The sequence below is a fragment of the Balaenoptera musculus genome, chromosome 17 (assembly GCF_009873245.2).
Source record: "Balaenoptera musculus isolate JJ_BM4_2016_0621 chromosome 17, mBalMus1.pri.v3, whole genome shotgun sequence".
Lineage (NCBI taxonomy): Eukaryota > Metazoa > Chordata > Mammalia > Artiodactyla > Balaenopteridae > Balaenoptera > Balaenoptera musculus.
Genome location: NC_045801.1, coordinates 71,157,035 through 71,184,919, shown reverse-complemented (window position 1 = coordinate 71,184,919; position 27,885 = coordinate 71,157,035). Strand labels below are relative to the sequence as shown.

At 38.2% G+C, this 27,885-nt stretch overlaps 1 long non-coding RNA gene across 1 annotated transcript in view; it reads right to left on the bottom strand.

Annotated features, from left to right (window-relative positions):
- Positions 1 to 26,018, bottom strand: part of LOC118883267 — a 51,205-nt gene extending 25,187 nt beyond the window's left edge. The window contains exons 1-3 of the long non-coding RNA XR_005016982.1: positions 25,719 to 26,018; positions 24,168 to 24,239; positions 7,615 to 7,754 (exon numbers count right to left, since the gene is read on the bottom strand). This is a non-coding gene — a long non-coding RNA (uncharacterized LOC118883267). The remainder of the gene's footprint in view (positions 1 to 7,614; positions 7,755 to 24,167; positions 24,240 to 25,718) is intronic.
- Positions 26,019 to 27,885: the final 1,867 nt, after the last annotated feature.

The following is a 27,885-nucleotide window of genomic DNA, read 5'->3' as shown; positions in this document are numbered from 1 at the left end:
TCAGTCACATGGCTCAGAAGAACAGGTAGAAAAAGAAAGAAAGAAAGAAAGAGAGCGAGAGAGAGAGAGAGAGAGAGGGAGGGAGGGTGGGAGGGAGGGAAAATAAATAAGTAAAATAAAATAAATTTATTAAAATAGAAAAAAATTATTTAAAATAAAAAATTAAAAATAATTAAAATAAAGAGAGTATGAAAGAAGAGAGCAACCAAACCAAAAATCGAGGCCACCAATGATAACAAGCGCTAAAAACTATACTAAAAATACAAAAAAACAAACGGACAGTCAGAACCCTAGGACAAATGGCAAAAGCAAAGCTATACAGACAAAGTCACACAAAGAAGCATGCACATACACACTCACAAAAATAGAAAAAGGAAAAATATATATATATAAAAAATTAAAAAAGGAAGAGGGCAACCAAATCATTAAACAAATCAACCATAAATAATAAGCTCTAAATACTAAACTAAGATAAACATAATTCCAGAAACAAATTAGATGCAGAAAGCAAACCCCAAGTCTACAGTTGCTCCCAAAGTCCACCGCCTCAATTTTGGGCTGATTCATTGTCTATTCAGTTATTCCACAGTTGCAGGGTACGTCAAGTTGATTGTGGAGATTTAATCTCCTGCTCCTGAGGCTGCTGGGAGAGATTTCCCTTTGTCTTCTTTGTCTGCACAGCTCTCGGGGTTCAGCTTTGGATTTGGCCTCGCCTCTGCATGTAGGTCATCTGAGGGCGTCTGTTCTTCGCTCAGACAGGACGGGGTTAAAGAAGCGGGTGATTCGGGGGCTCTGGCTCACTCAGGCCGGGGGAATGGAAGGGTATGGAATGCGGGGCGAGCCTGCGGCGGCAGAGGCCACATGACGTTGCACCAGCCTGAGGCGTGCCGTGTGTTCTCCCGGGGAAGTTGTCCCTGGATCATGGGACCCTGGCAGTGGCGGGCTGCACAGGCTCCCAGGAGGGGCGGTGTGGGGAGTGACCTGGGCTCGCACACAGGCTTCTTGGTGGCGGCAGCAGCAGCCTTAGCGTCTCATACCCGTCTCTGGGTTCCACGCTGATAGCCACGGCTCGTGCCCGTCTCTGGAGCTCGTTTAGGCGGTGCTCTGAATCCCCTCTCCTTCCACACCCTGAAACAATGGTCTCTTGCCTCTTAGGCGGTTCCAGACTTTTTCTTGGACTCCCTCCCGGCTTGCCATGGCGCACTAGCCCCCTTCAGGCTGTGTTCAAGCAGCCAACCCCAGTCCTCTCCCTGGGGTCTGACCTCTGAAGCCTGAGCCTCAGGTCCCAGCCCCCGCCCGCCCCGGCGGGTGAACAGACAAGCCTCTCGGGCTGGTGAGTGCTCGTCGGCACCGATCCTCTATGCGGGAATCTCTCCGCTTTGCCCTCTGCACCCCTGTTGCCGCGCTCTCCTCCGTGGCTCTGAAGCTTCCCCCCTGCTACCCCCTGTCTCTGCCAGTGAAGGGGCTTCCTCGTGTGTGGAAACTTTTCCTCCTTCCCAGCTCCCTCCCAGAGAGGTCGGTCCTGTCCCTATTCTTTTGTCTCTGTTTTTCCTTTTTTCTTTTGTCCTACCCAGGTGCATCGGGAATTTCTTGCCTTTTGGGAAGTCTGAGGTCTTCTGCCATCATTCAGTAGGTCTTCTGTAGGAGTTGTTCCACATGTAGGTGTATTTCTGATGTATTTGTGGGGAGGAAGGTGATCTCCATGTCTTACTCCTCCGCCATCTTGAAGGTCTCCTCCCATCTATCTGCTTTTTATTTGTTTTGCCTATTCTCTGATTCTATTTCCTTTCTTTCATTGGACTTGAGTATTTTTTTCAAATCATTTGATTTTTTTACCACTGCCTTATTAATTTGGAAGTCTATACTTGTTTGCTATTATTTTAGTGATTACTCCTAGAAATTAATGAGGCTTCTTGACATTAAATTTTAATGTTAATAAAAACTCTTACTTTTCTCCCAAATAATAAAGGAATCTTAGATCACTTTCACTCTATCATTTGTGTAACTTTTGTCATATGTTTGTACATTTCATTCTTCCTCACAATATATGCTTTTTCATATTCTTTTCCATTAGGTTTATTACAAGATATTGAATACAGTTCCCTGTGCTATACAGTAGGACCTTGTTGTTTATCTATTTTATCTATAGTAGTTTGTATCTGCAAGTCCCAAACTCTTAATTTATCCCTCCCCCACCCATTTTCCCCTTTGGTAACTGTAAATTTGTTTTCTATGTCTGTGAGTCTGTTTCTCTTTTGTAAATAAGTTCATTTGTATCATATTTTAGATTGCACATGTAAGTGATAGCATATGTTGTCTTTGTCTGTGTGACTTACTTCACTTAATATGATAATCTCTAGGTCTATCCATGTTGCTGCAGATGACATTATATCATTCTTTTTTATGGCTAATATTCCATTATATGTATACCTATATCTGTCTATCTATCTACCTACCTATATATATCACATCTTCTTTATCCATTCATCTGTTGATGGACATTTAGGTTGCTTCCGTGTCACAATATAGTTTAAATTCCATTAACATCATACATTATTATTGCTTTATACAGTTAAAAATAATATTAACTAAATATTGAAAAAGTGTTACGTTCTAAATCTTATGTTACAATAGCTTTGTTGCCTCTCCCTGGTAATTTTGCGCTCTTATATTTCCTTTTCCTTTTTCTTCTCTTGCAATCGTCTGTCTCCTGTGGTTGTATTTCTTACCTTGCATTGCACTGTTGATTTTGATGCTTTTCCTGGCATTCATTCATTGCAATTTAGGTTGTGTTTACCTTATTTCTGATCTTTACATTTTTCTGTTTTTTGCTTCTCTCCTCTGCTTGTGTTTTGGCCACATGTGAAAACAGGTGACCTGGACTACTAATGTGTTACATACTAGCTACCTGATTACTCAGGCTAGTGGATTCCCTGTCATCTACTTGTCCTGTGACTTTCTTGGGAAGAAATTGGTCACCAAGGGGACTCTCCTCTCTGGAAGCAGACAATCCCCCTTATCTGGATGTCATCAATGTTCTCATTGTAGAACCTGCACCCCTACTGCTGCATGACAAAGGAGACACTTGTTATGGAATTGTGAATACTAACAGAAAAGTTTTTTTTAACTTTTTCTTTTAAATGTTGTTTAAAACAAGCACAGGAACATCCCAAGCAAAACTCTGCAAATCACTTTGTGTTATATTAACAATCATTGAACTAGAATGTTTGGGAATATCTTTTGGAATGATATGAAGAAGCTATGAGTGGAGATTATACTAAAGGCTTATCATTCTGGGTCACTAACATCTGTGAGGAACTTATACAATGATGCTGGTACTCATAAAGCAAGCTGCAAAATGTAAAGGCAAAAAACCCGCAAAAGGGGAGCTAAAAACAATGAAAACATTTTTGTTTAAGAATTCCTGGGGAGTTCCCTGGTGGTCTGGTAGCTAGGATTTGGCACTTTCACTGCCGCCGTGGCCTGGGTTCAGTTCTTGGTTGGGGAACTGAGATCCTGCAAGCTGTGTGGCGCAGGCAGAAGACAAAAGTTCCTGCCTCAGCCGTATAATACCATTTGTCCTCCAGAGTCAGCTACTTGGTGCCACAGGGAGAGCTGAAGGTCTTGTCTCTGTTATTTAAATTTGTATGCTCACCGTCAAACAAGTTGAACAATGATTCAGATGAGAATGATTTTTCTTACCATTTTATGACATTCAGCCCAGTCTGACTCATTGGGCAGTTGCCTGAAAAGAACATATTAAACAGGAGCCCCACCAACCTGTTTGAAAAGGCATCTAAGAAGTGAAAATTGAGGGGAAAGAAGAAGATGTCCTCAAAGAACTCTGTAACATTTTGATATCATCACTAATTGCTGCTGTGGTATAGCTTTCTCCTTTAGAGGAGGGAGGACTTATTGCCTCTCAGGGGGAAAAGTAAATAAGAAGGCCATGATAGACACTTACAATTACAGGTACCTACATACGGTTGCATAGAGTAATAAAATAACTGAAGATTCTTACCACAAATTCATACACATCTGCTCATAACCATCACCAATACCATAAATGGCAATGAAAGTGACCTTAAGCATTGACAAGAAAAATACACCTAACAGAAATGGCTGGAGAGTATCGAAGTTTCCTACAGAAGAAAGTTAATAAGCCTAATTTTGGAAACACAGTTGAGAACATCTGGTTGAGGGTAAACTGAGAAGGAAACATGTGATGTCACTACTGTGGATGGCTGGGCAGTTAGGGGAGAGGAATGATGCATTTCTCACACGGATTATGAAGCAGGTGCAAGGATATGATCTGGTTGTTATAGGAAACTTGAACTATTCAGACATCTGCTGAAAAGCCTTACTCTGCCAAAAGCATGGTTTTGATATACTCTTCAATTGGCTTGATGAGACTTTGTTCTCCAAGAAGATAGAAGTTGTAACATGCAGAACTTTGGAGCCAGTTCTTGTCAGGAAGGAAGAACTCACTGGTGATGCAGAAGTAATACAAGAAATCTCAGATTTCATAATAAGGAAAAAAAAGTAATTCCAAGAATAATCAGACATATAAATTAGTGTCAAGGAAATCAAATTGAAACAAAATCAGAGGAAAGTATAGTTCATTGGTGGGTGATTATAGAGAAGAATGTGGTTTCAGATTGGTAGAAGGTCCCCCAAATAGAATTTCAGAAAACAAAATACTCATGGTCCCCATGCACTATGAAAGAGGTGTATAAAGAAATCAGTGTGGCGGCAAAGAAGTCTCTCTGCTGAGCTCCAATCTTATAAGGAATCCACTAATGTCCAAAGGAGGTTTAAATAACAAAAAGCATACAGGATGATGGAAAAACAAAAATGTAGACTTTCTATAGGATTAAGATGAATGCTAAAGAAACAGAAAGGTACTGTGGCTGGGCTGAGCAGGGGGTGGGTGTCAAGATGGCTCTGTTTAACATCATTCCCTAAATGTAGGTGGGAGAGCACCTCCTTCAAATAACACTGTTCACTAGATGCGCACCCTGTCCCTTTGTTTGGGTTTATAAAAATGCTGGGGGTACTTTGGCATTGCTTTGTACAGTATGCTGGCCCTCGTTCTTGGGCATTCCGTGGTCAGCAGCCAGCATCTTAATAAACATCCCTTATTCTTGTCGCAATCATCCAGTGCTGAGAACTCTTCAATCTCTTTCTCTCTTTACTTTTTTCTCAAATTCCCTCACCCTGCTCTATCCCAGTAAGGGCAAGTTATTCTTAGACTTTGGGATACTCTTTCCTCCTTAAATTCTGTTGTCTCCACCAGCTTGCCACAAATGTTTCCTAAGTTAAGGAAGCAAATGGAGGAAAAATAAGGAGAAAACACACTTTTTTTCCTCTGAATAATCTTGCCTTTCTATTTTTAAAAATTACACTTTTTATTTTCAGATAATTGTAGATTCACATGCAGTTATAAGAAATGATGCAGAGATCCCATTTACCCTTTACCCAGTTTTCTCCAATGGTAACGTCTTGAAAATGAAGAATACAATATCACAGCCAAGAGATCAGCATTGATCCATCCATCAGTCTTCATTTCTATTTGCCCAGTTTTGCCTGTGCTTATGTGTGTGTGTATGTTTTGTTATATGTAATTTTATCACATGTGCATGTTGATGGGAACCACCACCACAGTCAAGCTCCATCACCACAAACTCCCTCATGGTGCCCTTTTAATAACCACACCCAGCTCCTTCCAGTACCCCCTGCCCAACTTCTGGAAACCATTAATGTGGTCTTCATTTATAACATTTTATATATTCTTGTTTTTTCAAAAATGTTATACAAATGAAATCATTTAGTATGTAATCTTGGGGGATTTTTTTTTCTCTCGGAAATTCAGTATGCTGCAAGCAATAAGAAAAAAGAGATAACGTCTATTTTGGGGATCACAGAAAGAAATGCACAGTCTATTTGGCATGTTTTCCTTTATTGAAAGTAATATTCAAAGTGGAAGGGCTAGAATGGACCATATGCTGCCAAATGTATATGACCATTTCCAATCTCTATTCTAAGCTCCAAATCCAGATTTATACTTCCTTCTGGAAAGTTCCACATGGATCACTTGAAGAAAATTCAAATGCAACATGTTCGAAATCAAATGTGTCATATGTCATCCTTTCCCCATAAAAAAAAAATCCTCTGCTCCACCTGTACTTCTTGCCTTAACTACAGGCCCCATCGTCCCTAAAATCACCAATCGTCATGTCATAGTTGGCATCTCTCACTCCTGCCATTGATTCCACTCCTTATCTCACTGTCATTAGCACCTTAATTTTTACCTACTATAAAATACCTCTGGCTTATGCTTCTCTCCATTCCCATTGCCTCTTGCATAGTAAGACCCACAATATCTCTCATGTAAACTCTGGCAAAGCATCTTTACTGCTCTGTCTCTCAGTTCCTCTTGCTTCAATATCTCACTAACCCCATATTCAAGATTAACTTTCTCAAACGATGATCTGATTATATCATTCCTCTGATATTGGACTATTTCATCACGTCCTATTTCCCACAGAGGAAAATCCAGGAGTAGGTGTCTTTCAGTCGTCACATTCCATAAGCTCCCATAAGAAACACATTGGAAGTCCTGGCCCGTCTCACACATTGAAGCAGCAACTAGTAGGGATTATAGCAGAGAGAAATAGGTCATTTCTTCTAATGGGTGGGGAAAAGCCTTTTTCTAGTGGTGAAGTGTTAAATGTGTGTTCTATCCCTGACAAGTCTTCCACAACATACTGGATCGTCGAAGCTGAAAAGGCCTGCCTTGTCAATCTCCTTCAAAGGGAAACTTCCCTACTGTCCATTGCTGGCTGAGGGCACCTTTCCCAGAACGTCTTTAGGCATAGGTGGTCATTTCCTGTATCTGCAATGTCCAATCTTCCCTACCCTGGCCACATTTGATTGAACTGGAACTTCCCAAGGGCACGCAATTACAGGCAGCCAACAGCATTCAAGAAGTCTTGACTTGAAAGCTCTACTCAAATATGATTTTACCCCCTCAGGAGTTTGACCTAGAGATATGGGGAGGGGATAGAGGAGTTAGTAGAAGTATAAGTGGAGAGATACACCCAGAAAGAAGAAAAATCAGAGAAAGAACTAAGCCATGCCAACTGATAAATGCTAGAGTAAATATCAACAAACTGTAGCTGAAAAGCATCAAGATAAGCTGGCTTTTGGAGTTTCTTGGATCCTAAATATTCATTTCGTCCCTAATTTCTTTCTCTTCAAAAGGTCTTGTTGTATGTCTCTTTCTAGAGTCTAAGAGATCCTGTTATTAGACAGCATATGTGTGATGTTAACCATGCATGAGATGAGGTAACCTGAGTGAACTTCTGTTCCTTGTGGCAAGCAGGAACATTTTCTTTAAAATTGCTTCTGGATAATTAATATTCCTTTCCAAAAGTGACTGGGTGAGGATGCAAAATTAAAAATAGGAACGTGTTGGCTTTTCTGATGCAAAAGCATACAGAGATTTGGCTCAGGATTTGGTTCTAGAGCAGATAGTCTGAAACTGTTTTCTCCATTTAGTTGCTGTATGACTTTGGAAATTTACTTCTTACCTCTAAACTGGAATTTTCTTACCTGTAGATGCAGATAAGAGCAATCACTGTCTCAGAGGGCAGTGGCGAGGTGTAAAGGAGACAACGCAGGTAAAGCACTCGGTATGGGGTCTGGTAGACAGGAAGCACTCATTGGATGTTGAAGATGAGGGTCAGGAAAACCTAAAAGATGACTTTCAGTTTTATGTCTTGGTACCAATCACTAAAAAGTAGAACAAAAAAAAAAGAAGATCTGGGATGATCCTTCAGGGTTGTCCCAAGTTGAGGCAAGCTGGCTGGGTCTTTATACCAGTCATATACATGAATTATGGAATACAGGCTACCCGTGGGAAACACTAAGGCAGGTGTTCCTGGGGAACTAACAGTTCCCCAGAGAGGGCTGACATCTGGAAGCTATTTGCCAACAATCTTTCCTGCAGCTAGGTGGAATAAATCTTTCAGTCTGTAATGGGGGATCTGGGTGGTTTGCAACTTAGTACTAAGGCACAGGACTCAAGACCAAGAAGAGAGACCTGCCAAACTGCTGGAGGAGCTGCTTCAAGAACTTACGTGAAGACACTACTTGTATCTACCAGTTAAGTTCTTGAGTAGCTCTTCCAGGAGTTTGTTAGGTCTCTTTTCTTGAGGGAACCTATTCAAAACGTGTAAGGAAAAGGTAGTGGACCCTGATGATACATCTGGTTTTGAGTACACAACTGATGCTTATTTCTTTCCTCTATTATCTGTTCTAGATCATCCTAGCCTCTGCATTGGTGTCTATTACTGACAGGTTAGACATACAGTAGCTGGAAAAGCTACAGTAGTGCTGAAAAGTGGGAACCCATACTCTTGGGCCTGTGGATAGTATCAGCTGTTCATTCATACATGTCAGAGACTGACTGATGTCAGCTTGCTAAGTCTTTGTGTTCTTTGGGTGTTTTGGTGTTTCATCCATGGTGGGATACTCTCTGATGGCTGTTAACATGCATGATACAAAGATCTTCATACTTTGTGTCTTCTTCTGTTTGGTACCTCACATGCCTCTACCACGATCTTCCAATCTATTTCTTTCTAGACAACTGTCCAGTCATTTGAGGCATTTGCCACTGCCCGTAAGTTCACATAAATGCTGGGCTAACCTCAGGCCACTCTTCCTTCCACTCTAAGTGGTTGATCAAATGCACTGCCTCAGAATGTGCCCACTTGGAGGATTTCCCCTGAGCTCTGTCCTTTAAGGGTACTTCTCAGTGAGGCTGTAGTGCAGCTGCCATCCATTTTCAGCCTGACTCTAAATACTGAGCTGACTTACTCATGAATAACAGCGCGTTTCATTGTCTTCTCGTTCTTCAGTCCTCCACACAAATGCAACCATTGTTATGAGCTGAGGAAGGGACCACTGTGGTGGACACGTGGGGTTCTGGGCTATCTGCCCATCAGGCTGCTTTTGGTCTTATATCCTGCTTATGCTCAATCCCAGTTATACCACTTCAGTTTCACAACGGATTGCTGCTGGGCCAGTCTGACTTTATGACTTGGTAGATCTAATAGAATCCAGCTCATGATGGGCAGTTCAGGCTGCAAGGTGACTTGTTCTCCTATAGTTAAACATTCTGTCCCAATCAGGATTCAATCAGCATATCAAGAACCATTTTTCAAAAGGTGTACATTTCTCTGCTGAAGATTGCACAGCCCTGCTCCAGAACACTAGGGGGTCTATGTTGTAATTCTCCCATGAGGACTTGCCAAAAACTCCACATGGTACCCTTCCCCAGCATTGATACATCTAACACCATAGGGTCTTCTGGGTTGCATAGCTCATGCATCAGGGCTGCTAGTACGTCAGCCTAAACCTGCTGGAGAGATTTTTCTTGCTCTAGGTCCCTCAAATCTGGCAGCCATCTGTGTTGCATGGCATTTGGCAGCTGTATTTTCAGGTGCAACATGCCTCAAGAACACAAAGAGTTTTACCAGGCATAGTGTTTCCTTCTTTGTTGTGGGATATTCAATAATTTGTCCTTTACTTTCAGGGGATTTTTCAAGATATCCTAGACCACTATAGCCCTAAATTTTTTTTGAATTAGTAGACCCCTAAATCCACATTGCCTAAAGCTCATGTGTGTTACCAATGACTAAACGTATTCATGATGAGCTCTGAAGCTGGGATGGCTGGTTAGAGTTGTCTCAAGCTGGCATGACCGGATCTGCCTGGGCTTTGTCTCCCCACAATGATTTATATCCCCACGATGGATGTGGCTGTCTTAGGGCACAGTGGCTCTCTTCAGTAGAAGAAAACATCTGAGAGGGCTGAAGCTGAGAGGTTGGCAGACAGCTTTCCCAGGACCTGGGGGAGAAACTCCTTCAGTTCGATGGGGGGATCTGTGCCATGTAACCCAGCATGGCAAATTATTTTTGCAAATTTCTGTTTTCTCTTAAATTTAAAGTTACTTTTCCTTCCTTTAGTTAAAAATTTTCACTTGATGACTTTTATTTGCTCCTGATTTTTGATAGCTTTATATTTCTTATTTCCTTTGGTTAACCTTACTTATTTTAGCCTTTTAAAATTTTAATCTTTTTTCTTCTTTTCCCCATTTTTAATTATTTTCTTTTTCTTTCAAATTTTAAATTAATTTTTTAGCCTTCATTGGTTTTTATATATGTGTAAATTTTAATTTTAATTTTAAACTTTTCTAAGATTTTAGCTATTTCTCATAATTTGTTTATGTAATAGTAGTTCTGCAAAGTGGAAGCAGCAAGGACAAACTTCCTTACAAGGGAAGTCTGGAAGTCTCCTTGAACTCCTTTTTTTTCCAATAATTAATTAATTAATTAATTTTTGGCTGCGTTGGGTCTTCGTTGCGGTGCATGGGCTTCTCATTGCGGTGGCTTCTCTTGTTGCAGAGCATGGGCTCTAGGCACGCGGGCTTCAGGAGTTGTGGCACACGGGCTCAGGAGTTGTGGCTTGTGGGCTCTAGAGTGCAGGCTCAGTAGCGGTGGTGCATGGGCTTAGTTGCTCCACAGCATGTGGGATCTTCCCGGATCAGGGCTCGAACCTGTGTCCCCTGCATTGGCAGACGGATTCTTAACCACTGCACCACCAGGGAAGTCCCAAACTCCTTTTTTTAAACTGCCCTTTTGGCTGCATTCAGTTGATCTCCCCTTTTTTCTAGTGTTATGTACATAAAGTCATGGTCCTCTCAGGGAACTCACAAGCCAACAACCCTTTTCTGGGCCACAGCCATCTTCTTGTAGACAGCGCTCATGTGCTATTGGCATGGGGGAGTTTCTCATCATCACATCTGTTTCATTTAAGGGAAATAATACTTGAAGCACATTAATGTCCCCTTTCTTTTGCATTATCATGAGATGATCTCCATATTCAAATAGAGCCCTCCATCTTACTGGAGGTGAGTATGAGGTAGAAGTAGGGGTTGGGGTGGATGTTGGGAATGCTACCACTGGGATACGAAGAGAAGGCATTAATAGTCACCATAAAATATCCAATAGAGGACTTTGCAACAGGATTGTCTTAAAATCTGGGCTTTGTTTAGAGATTTCTATAGCATACTGACAGTCGAGGTTGGTGGTCTTCGATTGGTCGTTTTCTTCCCTGAGCGTAGAGAAAATAAAACTTTATGCCAGAATTCTTCACTGAAAGACCTATTCTCCTAGCAAAAGGATATTATTGTATAAAGATAAGCCTGAGTCTAACCTGAGAGATAATGAGAAGTAAAAGAAGTCACATGAGAGTAGGGCAGGTACCAGAGTTTTACTCAATCCCAATACTTAGGGTTGAATCTTGAGGTGAGAGTGATAATTGAGGAACTTTCAGGTAGATATGGTGTAGGTGGAAAACATCAGGGCTTGTGGCATGTGGTCTGCTTCCCCAGGTGACTAAAACTCCAGGCACTAGGAGTCTAGAAGAGGTCCTGAACAGAATATTTCCAACATGGTGCAGGGCTGTGGAAAACAGCAGTATTGAAAGGAGGCAGGACTCTGGTTTTCCTTCTCTGTGTTTCCATCTGTTGTATTTTGAGTCTGTTGATTGTTTCCCTTGCTTTGCAGAAGCTTTATAGTTTCATGTTGTCCCACTAGTTTGTTTTTGTTACTTATACTTTTGCTGTCATATCTGTGAGGTCATTGGAAAGACTTCATGTCATGAAGCTTTTCCCTTATGTGTTCTTCAAGTTTTACAGTTTCAGATCTTATGTTTAAATCAATCCGTTTTGAGTTGCTTTTGTGTATAGGTGTCCAATTTCATTCTTTTGCCGGTGGGTATCCAGTTTTCCCAACATCATTTATTGAAGAGACTGTCCTTTTCCCATACTGTATTCTTGGCACCATTGTTGAAGATCAGTAGACTATAAATGCAAAGATTTATTTCTGGGCTCTATATTCTGTTTCATACATGGCTGGCTTTATGCCTGGGCCATACCATTTTGATTACTATAGTTTTGTAATATACTTTGAAATCAGGAAATGTGATGCTTCCAGCTATGTTTTTCTTTCTCAAGATTGATTTGGCTATTTGTGGTCTTTTGTGGTTCCATTTGAATTTATGGAATTGTTTTTCCTATTTCTGCAAAAAATGCCATTGGGATTTTGATAAGGATTCTGTTGAATCTCTAGACCACTTTGGGCAGTAAGGGCATTTAAAAAATATTAAGTCTTCCAATCCATTAACAAGACATGTCTTTTCATTTGTTTGTGTCTTCTTTAATTTCTTTCATCAGTGTTTTATAGTTTTTAGTATGTGTCTCTCACCTCCAAATGGGCAACAGGTATATGAAAAAATGTAATGTCACTAATCATCAGGGAAGTGCAAATCCAAACCACAATGAGATATCACATCACTCCTGTCAGGATGGCTGTTATTAAAATAAAGGACAATAAGTGTTGGCTAGAATGAAGAGAAATTGGAATCCTCACAGCTTGTTGGTGGGAATGTAAAATGGTGCTGATGCTGTGGAAAATAGAAAGGACTTTCCTCAAAAAATTAAAATAGAATTACCATATGATCCAGCAGTCTCACTTCTGGGTATTTATCTGAAAGAATTGAAATCAGATTCTTGAAGACATATTAGCACTCCCATGTTCATTGCATCACTATCCACAGTAGCCAAGATGTGGAAACTTAAATGTCCACTGATACATGTATGGATAAAGAAGATGTGGTATATATATATATACAATACTTATTATTTGGTCTTAAAAAGGAAGGAAATTCTACAATATGTGACAATATAGATGAACCGTGAGGACATTATGCTAAGTGAAATAAGCTATCAGAGGAAGACAAATACTGCATGATTCTACTTGTATGAGGTATCTAAAATAGTCAAAATCATAGGCTCAAATAGTAGAATAGTGGTTGCCAGGGGATGGGGGGAGGGAGAAATGGGGGCTTGTTTATCAATGAGCATAACGTTAAGCAAGATGAGTAAATACTAAAGATCTGCTGTACAACGTGGTACCTGTAGTCATCAGTACTATTCAGTTGACCCTTGAACAACATGGGTTTGTACTATATGGGTCCACTCATACCTGGATTTTTTTCAATAAATATATTGGAAAATTTTTTGGAGATTTGAGACAATTTGAAAAAAATCATAGACAAACCACGTAGCCTAGAAATATTGAAAAAAGTCAGGTATGTCATGAATGCATAATATATATGTAGATACTAGTCTATCCTTATGTAGGCATAAGGTGAGAGATATTTAATATAAAGTTAATAACCTGTTAGTTTCCTTACTGTTTTATAACTTTGCTTTCAAAGAATTTTTGAAACATTTTTGTATAGTATGCCTCTCTCTCTTATAATTGGAGAAATTGTGTATCAGCTTATGATGACAGATAAGTTTTTTAAAAAGTGTAACACTGTTTCCAATACTGTATTATGAATATGACTATAATATTTTATGCCATAAAAATATTATAGTAATTCATTCATTAGGTATAGCTAGGCTACTGTGAAACAATTATATTGATTACAGTATGCTGTCATAAAGCAATTATACTGCTGCTACAAATGCTGTTATCAGTGCATGAATTGGTATACCTATAAGTAAATATGAATTTCTTTTTCACATTATCTTTTCATTTTGGATGTCGAGTGTTCGTAATACATAGAGCATATAATGTTTTGTATCATATAAGACAATATTAATGTAGATAGTGACAGACAGATGATTCATCTTGCAAAAAGATGACATAAACTTACGGTATCAATAAATACAGTATAGTCCTGTAAATGTATTTTCTCTTAATTTTGATTTTCTAAATAACATTTTCTTTTTTCTAGCTTACTTTATCGTAATAATACCGTATATGATACATGTACGTATAATTCAAAATATGTATTAATCGACTGTTTATATTATTGGTAACGCTTCCAGTCAACGTAGACTATTAGTAGTTAAGTTTAGGGGGAGTCAAAAGTTATATGTGGATTTTCGACTGCAGGGGGCTGGTGCCCTTAACCCTGCATTGTTCAAGGGTCGACTGTAATGCGAACTTAAAAATTTGCTGAGGGGTAGATCTCATCTTAAGTGTTCTTACTACAATGAAATTTAAAAAAATTAAAAATCAATGAAAAAATTACAATTGTTCTTCTACCCTTCAAAATGTCAAAAATTTAAAAACTATCTTACTATTGATTGGAAATGCATAACAAAATAAAAAATAGTAAAATTAATATTTATTTATAACACTGTAATTTAAAACATTAGAAACATTGAGAATTAAGGTGTATTATTTCTTTGTAAAAAACTTAAGAAAAATAGATTGAAAAGTGGTTGCCTTCTTCTTGTCATATAACTTATGGTATGGAGTGAGCATCTCTTCTATGCTTTGGGAATTGTCACACTCCTTTGGACCAGCTCCCAGCATTTTTTTTTTAAATTAGTTAATTAATTAATTAATTTATGGCTGTGTTGGGTCTTCATTTCTGTGCGAGGGCTTTCTCTAGTTGTGGCAAGCGGGGGCCACTCTTCATCACAGTGTGCGGGCCTCTCACTATCGCGGCCTCTCTTGTTGCGGAGCACAGGCTCCAGACGCGCAGGCTCAGTAGTTGTGGCTCGCGGGCCTAGTTGCTCCGTGGCATGTGGGATCTTCCCAGACCAGGGCTCGAACCCGTGTCCCCTGCATTGGCAGGCAGATTCTCAACCACTGCGCCACCAGGGAAGCCCCCAGCATTTTAACTGTTGTGCTTTCAATGTCATGAAATATCTCTGAGAGTTCCTTTAATGTGAACTTTTTTCCTGGTGTCACTTCCTCTGTGACACCTTTATCTTTTTTGTCACAAGTGCTTTTATCATTCATGTGGGTAAGGTGTTGGCCTTCACTCAGTTCCTCCAACTGTATATCTAGGGTCTCTTGAAGGGCAGCAGTGTCAATATTCCCAGTCAGCTCCTTTTTTTTTTTAAATAGACATTTGATTCGAATTTCACTTCCAAGTGTTACCACTTTTTGTTTCTTTGCTGCACTTTCATTTTATTGGCTAATTCTCTCTTTTAAGTATTCATTTTCATAAAATGTCTTAAGGGTTTACCACTAAAAGACAAGGAAGCAACACAACTACAAGCTTGTGTGAACTGAATAACAGATGCTCAGTGACCAGCCACCAACAGACTTTGAAAGAAGTGACATGATGGGTCATCAATCATGAGTACATCCATTATTTTCATAGTGATCTGTGAACTGAAGGGCTAACAATGAAGTTTGCACTTTATGCAATTAGGTAGTCTGTTGTGGCAATTGAAATTTTAACTATGTGTCAGGGAACTGCTGTTATTTAACTGAACCGTGGTAACTGAAATTCATACATACTGGAACTGTTCAAAAAGAGGACTGCTCACAGGTAAAACAATGCCTTTCTAAGCCCTCACCTTCCTGGGGTCTTAAAACGTCAGGATGACTCAATGTCTTTCTTCTTAAATTGAGGTAAACTTTATACCCTGTAAATGCACAGCTCTTAGGAGTACAATTAGATGAGTTTTGAGAAATATCAATATATACATTAGTGTAACTACTAGTTCCATCCATTTCTTGACCTCCCTTTCCCTGCGTGAAGTCTTTCTGTATAAATCACCATGAGACACACTCCAGTCTGAGTATTATGTTGTAAAAAAAAAAGAAAGTATACTGTCCCAAATAGTTACATATAATACATCTTGTTTTGATGAGCTTGCCCCTTTTTATTGGGGCCACGTCACCCACAACAGCTGCAGTGTTAGAGCTACTATATCATAAGAAAAAAGTTGTATTCTTCTCATTAGATTTCCTGAAAATTGCCACTCATTACAATTTCTTCCCTGAAATGTTGTTTGTTGGGGTTCCATGTATAAGAATCTGGAGGAGTCAGCTTTCCTGCTAGGTTTTAAGAGCATCTCAAATTTAATAACCTGTTTTTATAGCCATGATTTTAAACCTTTTGTTTTGAGGGCAAAATGTTAGAAGGAAACATAAAAGCAAGCAAACTACTGCCATTCTGTTCATTCTCAGAACTACTTGATGTTGTGTCTCATGGAAAAATCCTGATGCATTTCCTGGAATTGTACGTGGTTCACACAGGCTAGGTAATCTTTCAACTGTTCTTTACTTTAGGCATCTCCATGGTAGAGATACTTGTCTCTGGACATCTGAATGACTGGTCTGGGAGTAGGCTTGGTAGAGTTCTACTGGGAGCCAATGCAGAAGGAGGAGATTGCATTTCTGGGACTGTTCTCCTTTGGTGAGTTGATTACATATGAATGAATAATTCTTTACTAAGAGAAACTGATCTTGCTGAATGGAAGTGCATAGCAGAGCCCTAGGGGAAATCTGGGAAACAGAACTATAATTACCTCCTCTGTGCTTATTGCTACACTTAGGAAGGATTCTATGAACTGGTTAGAAAGTGATCAATTTCCTCTTACATTAACTTCAACCTAGGGCCTGTTTGTACTCATAATTGGACTATTGGGATTAAAGGGCTAAGAAGAGTGAAATGGTTGGGACTTTTGAATTTTATTGGTGATTATTTGGTGTCCTAGGATCTACTGAATGCTGTTTTGGTTGCCTCAAAAGAGGAACTGATGCTCCTACTTCACAGGGTTTTAATTCTTGGCTTGACAAAAACTGATGGGAAGTTAAAAACTACACTGGTAAAGTGACCTATGCGGTAAACAAGATGGAACTCAGGAGGTTCCACCTGAATTCTTATCATATTTAAATTATACTATAAAAATATTATTTCTTCTAAAAATCTCAAAACCTTCTATGATGTTTTGGCACTCATATCTGGGAATACATATAGGTTCTGGGATTGTATTTTCCATATTTGAATATGGTGAGTGAGGTGCTAGAAATCCATATCATGATTAGTACTTGGGATAATTATTTTTTATTATTACAAATATTATTATAGTAATATATGCCCATGGCAAAAATTTAAACAATGCAAAAGAGTATGAAATTAAAAATATTCCATTAAATCATTCAACTCCAGTTCCACTTTTCAGATATAACCGCTTTTCATAATTCTTATTGTTTAGTTCTTCTGGTGTTTAAATCTTGTATTTCTTTCTGTATTCAGCAACTTAGCATAGCATCTGTTTTTACCCCAGTATGAAAAGGAGAAATTGACTTAATTCTATTACTCTCACACCTTTCTCCTTACTCATAATTTTAGTTTATTATATATAATTATATATTATTATTTTTATTCATATACATTTATAACTTTAGATGTTACACTTAAACCAGTATTTCATAATTAACTTCAGATACTATCTTTTGATTCATGTCTATGTAAAATGATATTATTGTTTCTACTCAATACTATAACTATAGTTAAGAATTCTAGACTTCGTCTTTAGGTTAGTTTTAAATACTGTATCAATGAACAACCAAGAAGAAAGATATCAACCACAGAAAAGGAAATGTTCAAAATTTTGTCATTTTCTTTCCCAATTCCTTCTGTTTTGTGTGTGTGTGTGTGTGTGTGTGTGTGTGTGTGTGATGTCTTTAGCTGTCAGTGTTTTTTGAATCATTGAATTGAATATTGCTCAATTGCCTCTAAAGTATTTTTTTTTCACATTAGATGTATCTGTGAAAAGCTTTCAGAGTTTTTTGTGTTTGAAAATGCACTTATTTTGTCATCACGTGTTATTAATAGTTTGCATAAAATTCTAGGGTCGATATTAATCCCCTTCTCAGAACCTTGAAGATGTTGTTCCATTTCTTCTAGCATCCAGTATTTTGAATGAGACATTTGGTAGCAATATGAGTCTTGCTTGCTTTTGGTTTCATTTCTGGAAGCTTCTAGGGTTTTCTCTTTATCTTGGGAGTACTTAAAATTTTATTAGAATGTGTCTAGGTATAAGACTTTTTCAATAATCTTTGTGGTACCATTCTTATCTAGTAATTTTCTTCAGCTCTGGGATATTTTTCTTCTACTATATCTTTGATTACTCCCTCCTATTTTCTTCCTGAAGTTTTTTCCTTTCATCCCATCTTATATGACAGTCAAATTTTTCTATGTTTCTACCTTTTTGTCTTTTTTTGTTCAATGCTTGGAAGATACCTTACTTATTTATTCCTATTTCTATTTTATTTTTTTTTACCAATCATATTTTTACTTCTAAGAACTCTTTATTTGGTTCTTTGATTTTTTAAAAAAATAGATGGCAGTCTGTTTTTGTTTTTTGGGTATCATACATTTTCATTAATCAATTAATTAAATATTAAAAATTTAAAAAAGTTTTCTTCGGTTCTCCCAAATAATCTTGTTTCATTCAAACTTATTCATTTTCTTTATTTACCTTTTCATTTTTATTTCACATTATTGATTTTCCTCAAGTGTTGGGCAGTGCTTCTTTATTAATTCATATTTAAAATTACTTATGAGGGACTAGGTTGATTAATATAGATGGTTAGCATGCGTTCTTCTGTCACTGTGTAGGCCTTTTCCTAAACAGGCCTCTGCTGTGAGTAGAAAGTTGATTTTGGGCTCTGTGAACAGAGTTCATATGTGTTAGTTGGCCAGCTTTATTTCCTGCTTAGCAAGCAGAGAGATGACAGGTATGGTATATTCTCTCTTCAAGCATAAATGAGATGAGTTTTGGCCTGCAACATTCATGCTAAGAGATGTTGATTTTATCCCATTTCTTTGGAGCACATTTATCTTTTCTTTCGCTCTTTCTTACTTTACCCTATAGATACTTACTTTTTTATTTCTACTATTTATACCAGATCCTGAGTTTTCTTAGGAAGGATAGTGCCCACAACTCTGAGATAGTAAGCACATGTATTAAGTGAACCCTCATAAAATACAACAAAGGAAGTTACTTTGAGAACTGCTTGACCTTTGTAATCTCCAAATCTTTTTCAGGTTTTATTACTGTAAATAGTGGTTGTTCATTTAGAATAGTTGATTAAAGAGTTTAAATTAAATAGAATACCTCCTGAAGACTTTAAGTTCCCTGCAGTTTTTATGGTTTATTTGCAAACTGTGGGGTCTGATTTTAGTCCCATCTGAATGTGCTCATTGAGTAATCTCTTCATTTTTTAAATAGTAATCTACTTCACCCTATGTTATAGGTTCATTATTCATTTTTTAGCAAGTAATCCTCTATTTTCATCCTGTTAGTCCATTAATTAATCTGTTCAATTTTGAAAAGGTAATCTTCTACTTTACCTGATGTTATAGGTCCACTGATTAAATAGGCATGTCTTCTAAATTCTATGCTAGTTTCCCTCCTAACTAATTTCAAGTCTGTGTTCCTTAGGCCAGTATTCTACATGATGAACAACTAGGCTTTAAGTTTTACTCATTCAATATTGACAATTTTTACCCATAATTTCACATTGTAATTTTGTGAATAAAAGTATCTAAGATTTGAAAATAGTGTACTTGGACCCAGGGGCAGTTCTCAGTTATCAACTAAGTCCCAAGTACACAAATTTTTTCTTAAAGGGACGCATAGTAAATGTTTTAGTCTTATTGCCATACAGTCTGTGTCTCTGCCACTCAAATCTGCTATTGGAGCCCAAAAGCAGCATAAATAAAACATAAAAGAATGGGTGTGGCTATATTCCTATAAAAACTTTATTTAGGCCTCTGTCCTGTGATCTGTAGTAGTTTTTTAACTAGACTAAGTCATATAAAATCAACATAAACTTCTCATACTGAGGCTCAAAAAGAAACTACATTCACAAATGAGTCAGTTGGTGCCATTCTCCCACTTGATAATATCCTCATTGAAAATATGCTAGTGTATAGTGGGCGTATGTTTTCCTCTTTATTATCCTGGTATTGTAATGAATTGAAATTGCTTGTGGATGAAATAGATTTAATGCTTTTTAGAATAAAAAGATAAGTATTCTTTATATCACTGGTATGGGTTTTCCTTCACATGTTAGGTTACAGACAATTGATTTTGCTATCAAATTGTCTTAAAGAATGAACATGCATCATTCAACAACTTCAAATCACAAATTATCATTTTTAGCAGACGTCCTCCAGCATTTAATAGGCTTATATCCAATGATCTTGTATCAAATTATTCATTTTTACAGAGGTATATTTTCAACCAATTTATTTCTTAGAGTTCTCTAAGGAATTACATTGTTAAAAGTTAGCTATTCTGCGAATGCTATATATTATGAGAAGTCCTATATTATTTGAAAAGTTTCCAAAATACTGTGATTTAAGACATGCTCTATAATATAAAATTCTTGGATCTTTATTGATAAATATATACCTATTGTCATTTTATTAATTGTTTTCTGGTTGTTTTTGTAATTATTTTTCATTCCTTTCTTCTTATTTTGCTCTCTTTCCTTGTGATTTGATGACTATCTTAATATTATATTTGGTTTCCTTTCTTGAATCAGGAAACTGGGGTCTTCCTATGCAATTGATCTTCTTTAATTTCATGGACATTATAAATATCACAACTATTAATTATTAGCCATTAGGAAGGTCCTGAATTTGGACCTTTCCCCAGAAGCTAATTACATGTACTTTTGCATACTTGGTTTACATGTGACTTTGTGTAAACTTTTTCCATTTATTGTGTGTCTCCGTGTTTCCATTTACTTTTATCTGGATGAGTGTATGTATTTCTTTGTATTTATTTATCCCCAATTTGGATGAAATGAGCTATCAGTTAGAATTCTTGTTACAAGACATAGAAAGGCCCTTTAAGCAAAAAGGGAGTTTATTCTGCTGTGTAACAGAAAAACCCAGGATAGAGTTGGTTTCAAATTTTGCTTGACCAAGGGCTCAAGGAAAGACCACAAGGATTTTTTTTTCTCTCTCTGCCTGTCAGTGCAGTTTTCTGCTATGTTGGCTTATTTTCAGAAAAATTATCTGTGTGTTTGACAATAACAATATATCTATAAAAGGTCCATCTTGGATAGTTGGTGTATTAGTCAGGATCTCCAGAGAAATGATTCATATACATATGAATTGGCTTACAAGACAAGAGGCAGGTAAGTCCCAAGATCTGCAGGGTGCATTAGCAAGCTGGAGCACCAGGAGAACTGATGGTTTCATTCCATCACAGGCCAGCAGGCTTGAGACTCAGGAAGAGCTGGCATTTCAGTTTGAGTCTGAAGGCAGGAAAAAAGATGATATCCCAGTTCAAAGGGGCAGTCAGGTGGAAAGGATTCTCTCTTACTAGAGGAGGGTCAACCTTTCTGTTCAATTGAGGACCTTTAACTGATTGGATGAGGCCCATCCACCTTAGGGAGAGCAATCTGATTTACTCAGTCTACCAATTCAATGTTAATCTCATCCAGAATTATTCTCATTGACACACCCAAATAATGTTGACCAAATACCTGGGCATCCCTTATACCAATCAAGTTGATACATAAAATTAACCATTACAGTTGGCTTTCCTAGAAGCATCTAGAATTGTCTCATTTGGTCTGATTCATTCGATTTTGGTAGTGTGTCCATCCCTGACTTATGTTTGAAGCCAGGGAGTGTAATGTACTGTTTCTCTAAGCCTAGATCACAAGATACACCCTGGCTGTGGGGCTGGTGTCAGCAATACAAGAGGAGGCATAAAGGCTGAGAGTACAGAGAGTGGTTTTCTAAAGATCAAAGCAGAATACATCTAACACAGAAAATTAGGTGATTGTTGGAGCAAAACAAGGAAAAAAAATGTCCATTTGTTGGGATATAATTGAAAAAGTAATGATTGTGAGTTATTTTTCAGCACTCTAAAAACCAAAAGTATTGAATTACCCTCTGTGGCCTCTGGAATGGTGATTTGTAAGTGGTGACCATAAAATAATGGACTGCCTTGTTAACAAACATAAAAGAATATATATTCAAAAGAGAATAGCATTTCAAGGTCATTACCTTGGCGATTTATACACATAATGATAACAACTACCACTAATTGAATGTCTACTCTTCTAGGCATGTTAAGAATGTAGCTAAACAACATTACTTTAAATGCTGCCCACCAAGTTCTTCTTAAAATCATCCTCTCTGGGCATAACAAGAATGTCCTTGGGAGTGAGAAGCAAAGGTAACACACTGATTTTCAAAAGAAATAAAACAAACTTTGGTGGTTGGGAGTAGGGAAGGAGATTTGAGGAAAACGTTGGGAGAGGGAGCAATGTTAGTAGGAAAGTTGGCTGGGAACAGGAAATAGCCCACAGCATTTCTAATATTTATTTTTAAATCTGTTAATACTCTGTCAGTGTCTACTAGGCATAAATGCCTTGGATGATTTGGAAAAATCAGAGGAAAAAGATTGTGCTCTGAGGTGGCACAGTTAGAAAAAAGAGGAAGATACAGGAGGCAGAATGTGAAAGAGATCAAAGATTTAGCAGAAACAAGAGTTTAGAAGGAGAGAGGACCATAGAGTTTAAGCCCCAATGTGACTCAAAGCATCTTGGGGACTGGAGTTTCCAGAGATCACAGCATGAAAAGGAAAGGGTGATCTCAACTGACATTTGGATTAGAAATACATCATTGCTAATTTTCCCAACAATACCATACTGTATTAATATTCACATTCGTAAATGAGAAAACTTGGATTCTGAGAGATCAAGTGACTTACCATACATAGGTCCCACAGCTTATAAACTGGCACAGCTAGAATTTAATTCCAGGTTTGATTCTAATTTTCCTTAGATGCTGCACTACTTGCCCTTATTTCATCTTTGTTCACAACTTTTTTTGTGTGCTCACCATTTAGATTTGACTTGAGTTATTTGATATTTGTAACAAGGTATATAATTGACACTGAACTGAGACACTTACATTTGCATGGTCAGTACATTCTTTTCCTGAAGGAGGATAAATACAGAAGGTCAACTACAATCTAATGGTCAGGAGTAACATAAGCATCATGGCAGCCTAAGAAGTCCCTCATTTTTGTCTCTTCTCCCTCGACAACAAAAATTTGTCATCCATCCATGGACAAAAGTGCCCTTGAGGGAGCCAGGCCCTGTGGATCCAGCACTATGTGCCAGGGAACCTGGGAGAAGTCTTATCTACCAGCACATCAGGAATAGGCAGACAGACTTTGGTCCCAGGTGTGGACACTGCAGTGGCCTGTGAGCCAACTCCAGCCTCTATTGGCCATGGTCTGGTAGCCCCTGGAGAACACTGATTTAGTCACTCACAGATGAGAGAGTCCTTGTGAAAGTCCAGGTTTCCATAGAAGAAGTTTCAGGACTCCATTAGAACAACAACAACAAAAAATACAAGTTAGGACACATTGGAGTGGGTAAGAGGAACAGTTTGACTTTATCTGTATCACCCCTCTCCCAAGGTGGCACAGCTTAGGGCCAAGAAAGATTGTCCTCAGCTCGAGTCTCTTGCAGCATGCTGCCAAAAGGTTCATTACTCTTCCACCCCATCCAGAGTACTGAATTGTGAGCTACATGACTGAGGGGCAAATAGAGGTGGGGAAAGCAGCATATAGAACTCTCAGAGGATGTTAAAGGGACACAGATACTAACTGTATCATAGATTGCATGAAGAAGACTACTCATGAGCCGCTGGAAATGCCTCATCTGTGGATCGCCTGACTGGCCCATGGGCACCCCTAGTACACTGCCTCACCCACACACCCCCTTCTCCACCCTGTGGTCAGTCAGAGGAGTGCAAAGAAAAAAAGTGAGAAAGAGAGAAGAAAGTCATATAATCTGTGGTACACCATCAAAAAGACCAATTCACAAATTATCGGCATTCCGAAGGAGAGAAGAGGGAGAAGGGAGGCAGAGAGCTTATTTAAAGAAATAATGGCTTAGAATTCCCCACATCTGAGAAGAGATTTGGATATCCAAGTTAACGAAGCTCTTAAGTCACCAAAGTCAACTTAAAGAGATCTTCTTCAAGACACATTGTAATAAAACTGACCAAAAAATCAAACACAGAGAGAATCTTAAAAGCAGCAAGAGAAAAAAAGCTTGTAACTTAGAACTCCTCTAAGGCTATCAGTGTGGATTTCTCAGCAGAAACCTTATAGGACAGGAGTGAGTGGAATGAAATATTCAAAGTGCTGAAAGAAAGAAAAAGTCAACCAAGACTACTTTACCCAGCAAAGCTATCCTTCAGAAACAAAGGAGAGATAAAAGACTTACACAGACAAAAGCCGAGGGACTCCATCTCCACGAGACCTGCCTTACAAGAAATGTTGAATGGAGCCCTTCAAGCTGAAATGAAGGGACACTAATTAGTAACATGAAAACATGAACCTATACAACACTGTGGTAAAGGTAGATACATAGGCAAATTCAGAATACCCTAATACTGTAATATGGTGGAGTGTTAACCATTTAACTTTATTATGAAGAAGAAAAGACAAGAGTATTAAAAATAACTATAGCTACAATAATTTGTTAATGAATACACAATATAAGAAGCGGTAAATTATGACATCAAAAGCATAAAATTATGGGAGAGTGCAAAAGGGTAGAGTTTTTGTATGTGATTGTAGTTAAGTTGTTATCAGTGTAAAATAGACTATTATATCTGTAAGATGTTTTATATATGCCTCATTATAACCACAAGGCAAAAACCTACAGTAGATTCACAAAAGATAAAAGAGAAGGGAATCAAAGCATATCACCATGGAAAATCAATTCACAAAAGAAGTCAGCAAGGTAAAAAGAAAGGAGCAAGGAAACTACAAAACAGCCAGAAAACAATTAATAAGATGGCATTAGTAAGTCCTTACATATTAATAATTACTCTGTTTTTTTGAGGTTTTTTTTCGCCACGCTACATGGCTTGTGGGATCTTAGTTCCCTGACCAGGGATAGAACCTGGATCTTCAGCAGTGAAAGCGCAAGAGTCCTAACCACTGGACCGCCAGGGAACTCCCTTAATAATTACTGTTAATGTAAATGGATTTAATTCTCCAATCAAAAGACATAGAGAGGCTAGATGACTATAAAAGGATCCAACTATATACTGACTCCAAAAGACTCACTTCAGCTTTAAGGACACACATAAGCTCAAGGTGAAGGGATGGAAGAAGATAATACATGTAAGTAGAAACCAAAAGAGAGCAGGGGTAACTATACTTATAAGAGGCAAAACAGACTTTAGGCCTGTTATAAATGGTAACAAGAGACAAAGAAGATCATTATATAATAATGAAGGGGTCAATTTATCAGGAAGACATAACAATTGTAAGTATATATACACTCAACATTGGAGCACCTAAATATATTAAGCAAACACTAACAGGTCTGAAAGCTACAATACTTTGATGAAATTGAAGAAGACACAAACAAGTGGAAAGATATCCAGTGTTAATAGATTAATATAATTAATATTATTGAAATGGCCGTACTACACAAAGCACCTATATGTTCAATTCAATCCTTTATCAAAACTCCAATGGCATTTTTCCACAGAAATAGAACAAACAATCCTAAAGCTTATATGGAACCAAAAAGGACATCAGATAACCAAAGCAATCCTGAAAGAGAAGAAGCTGTGAACATCACACTTCCTGGTTTTAAATTGTATTACTAAGCTATTTTAGTGAAATATCTGCAATTTTTTGATTATAATTGAGAGACTGACATTAAGCTTTTGATTGACAAGGCATCCATTTCAAAGACGTTCATCTCGAATAAACACATGGCCATCCACACAACAAAGTAAATAAATGGCCAGGCTACCTCATCCATGAAGTTTCCTTTAGAAAGCCCTGGGTGACCTAGATAACTGATTACTTGCCTCTCCCTTCCTGTACTTTACTTCTTGCTCTTATGTTTTAAATTCACCAATAAATAGCGAACGCACGAATAAAGGCAGAACCCCAGGTCTGTGCTTTCTCTCCTTCCCTCCAGATCTATGAGTTTGCGGTATGGCCCCAGGTGTGCCAGGTATCCTCCAGGATTGGTGAATAATAACCTTTGCTTTTTCCAAGTTGCCTGATGGTTGTTGCTGCAGTGTGTCTTACTCTTGTGGTTCTTATAATAAGAACCACAAGAGTGGTCCAGCCGCTACACTGTGGGGCTCACCACAAATAGCACGGGCCCAAGTGCCCTCAGGCATTCCTAGCAGATAAAGTTGCTGTTGATAGGCTGAGACTGACACAAAGCAGCGATAGTAGTCAAAACAGTACAGTACTGGCATAAAAACAGACACATAGACCAATGGAATAGAATCAAGAGCCTGGGAATATTAGCCCTTACACATATAGTCAACCCATATTTGACAAGGAAGCCAAGAGTAATCAATGGGGATAGGATAGTCTCTTAAACAAATGGTGTTGGAAAAACTGGACAGCTTCATGGAAGAGAATCAGACTGGGCAACATTCTCACAGCATATACAAGATGACTACATTGACGTGACTAAAATCATATGTACAGATTTGTAAAACTCAGTCACATTACTTTAATACTTTAGACCTTTTTAGTAGGCTTTTTCATTTCTTTATGCACAGCATACTGTATTCTATTTATGATGGTCTGCAGTAAAAATTGGATTAGTACTTCATTTTAAGATTTATTTATCATAAAATCCTCTTTTATCAAAATGTACCTTTGTATCAATAGCACCCTGTCTTATTTTAATGTAGTATTAAAAGGTATTGTAACTAAAGGGAAACCTTTTCTCAAATCCCCTCGTATCATTTTTAAAACAAAGCCTTAAATGTAAGCCATTGACCCGCTCTTGTAAAAATTGCCTTGGGGAATCAGGGTACCTGATTCATAGAATTGACTATAATAGCTTCTCCAATGCCATTGTATCCTGTCAGGCTTACTCTTCTTCAGGGACTTCTCAGAATGCACATGACAGATTCAATTGTTTAAATACGTGCTTAGTGAATTTCTCAGATGCCTTTGTTGGATCAGAGATTGTGTGTACCCTGACATTAAATCCTGTGCAGTATGTTATCAGTCTCCCAAAGAATTTGTCATGAAGCTACATAGTATTCAGAGTACTCATGGTCTTCTGTGCCAGTGGGTTCCCAAATCGGGGCATTGAAGAACAATGCTTTACAGAGTCTTTTTGCAGATTCACCTTGTATAGTAAAATAATTTCTTTTGATCTTTTTCAACTAAATTAAATGTACTAAATTTAAATTTCTTATTCTTTAACAAAAAGTCTTGAAGAGTTGGCTCCCAGCTCAATGATGCCATCAAGGACCCAAGGTTTTCTGTTCTTTTGATCTACTGTTCTTACCTATTGGTATAGGTCTAGGCGTCACAACCTTACACTCACATTCCAAGCAGTAAGGAAGAGACTGAGGTATAGTATTTTGTCCTTATGAAGCTTTGCCATGTTATTGAGGATTTTATTAGCTTCCCCAGACACATTCCCTTAAAGCCCATTGGCCAGAAACTGGCTGGTTTAGACCAGTCATAGAGCAGAGGAAGGGTGGTTCTTTTGTAAGAGTATAGACTCTCTCCTGCCTTTAGAACACAAAATCCGGGGCTCTACTAGGAGCGAAGGTGATGATATTTGTTGAACAGACAATGGACGTTGTGTGCTTTACAGCTGATGTACGTGTGTGAGGAGGAGGTCAAGGGCAAAACAAGGCTGAAGGAAGATTTGTTGTTAAAGAGTACAGGTAACGTATATCGTAGAGGGATAATTTAGAGGCAGTGAGTGGGATTAGAGGGCTGTCTGGGAAAGCTTACGTTTCTAAGGGCAAAGTAATGTGTCTGTATTAGGCTGTGGTCGTTGGAATCAAGAAAAAGGGAGTCATCATTTCTTCCTGTCATTTTGAGGAAGAGATGATAGCACCTCATGAGGAAATCAATAAAAGGATTATGAAAAGGTGACCAAAGAGTGAAGGATATCTTCACAGTTCTAATCCAGGGAACTAGAAGAC